This window comes from Penaeus monodon, chromosome 29 (genome assembly GCF_015228065.2).
Source record: "Penaeus monodon isolate SGIC_2016 chromosome 29, NSTDA_Pmon_1, whole genome shotgun sequence".
NCBI classification, from domain to species: domain Eukaryota; kingdom Metazoa; phylum Arthropoda; class Malacostraca; order Decapoda; family Penaeidae; genus Penaeus; species Penaeus monodon.
Genome location: NC_051414.1, coordinates 28,355,389 through 28,356,289, shown reverse-complemented (window position 1 = coordinate 28,356,289; position 901 = coordinate 28,355,389). Strand labels below are relative to the sequence as shown.

At 45.5% G+C, this 901-nt stretch overlaps 1 long non-coding RNA gene across 1 annotated transcript in view; it reads right to left on the bottom strand.

Moving 5' to 3' along the window:
- Positions 1 to 901, bottom strand: part of LOC119592107 — a 5,257-nt gene that overhangs the window by 2,051 nt on the left and 2,305 nt on the right. The window contains exon 2 of the long non-coding RNA XR_005230399.1: positions 141 to 832. This is a non-coding gene — a long non-coding RNA (uncharacterized LOC119592107). The remainder of the gene's footprint in view (positions 1 to 140; positions 833 to 901) is intronic.

Sequence of the window (901 nt, the reverse complement as noted above, 5' to 3'; positions counted from 1 at the left end):
TACAGACGTTAACATCACCATTTCTGCAAATCTAAGGGTAGTGAAAAAGATGATAATGATAATGGTGATAGCAGACCTCCAAATAAAGTTAGTAATATAATCTCAATGGTAAAAGAAGTCAACTCACTTCCGCCACTCACCAGTTCATCTTTGGTCCCGTGGTTGAGAGCTCGAACTCCCGCGTCCCATGTGACCATGGCGGTGCCGACTTCAGTTCCTTTTTTTCTCTAACAAGAACCACCTCTGGGGCGTCCTTTCGCTGTAGTTACGTTAGGTACATGTAGTTGTTTTGAGCACTTTTCCTTTTTTTCTAGATCTGATTTTCTTTGGGTATACTGATCTATGACTTCCAGTATGACCTTCGAGAGAGTTTCTGGTGCTCGATAAGATAAACTTTCACTTCGTCCCTCGTCTAGAAACGCTGTCAAATGACCGGGAAAACAAGAACGGCTTACGATTATCCTCATTCAAAACAAATTCGTACTTTTGTCTTCAAAAACAAGCTCAAATTCAAGTTCTTCGTCTTCCTCTCGAGTCAGACAACCTCAAGTTCGCACATTTTAAACCGAGACCCAACTTGGTTCCTCTTCCTCCAATTACCACCTTGCTCTCCAGCTCTCCTTCCCTCTTTCAGCCCCGTTAGAACAAAGTCGACCCCTCTCCTGGCCAGCAGCCCACACTGTAGAGGCGTCCCTTGCCAATGGGTATCACATGCACATCCTTACTGTGGACAGAGAAGTGTGGCTGGGTGACCGTGGCAGGGGATGGGGAGCATGGAGGTGATGCAGTTCGATGACGCTATGTTCACAGGGATGTAGAGGGAGGTATACACCTGCAAAAAGGTAAATGGGTAAAGGCGGGTTTGGCAATGTAAGGAAGTAAGATAACGTTTGATAACGCT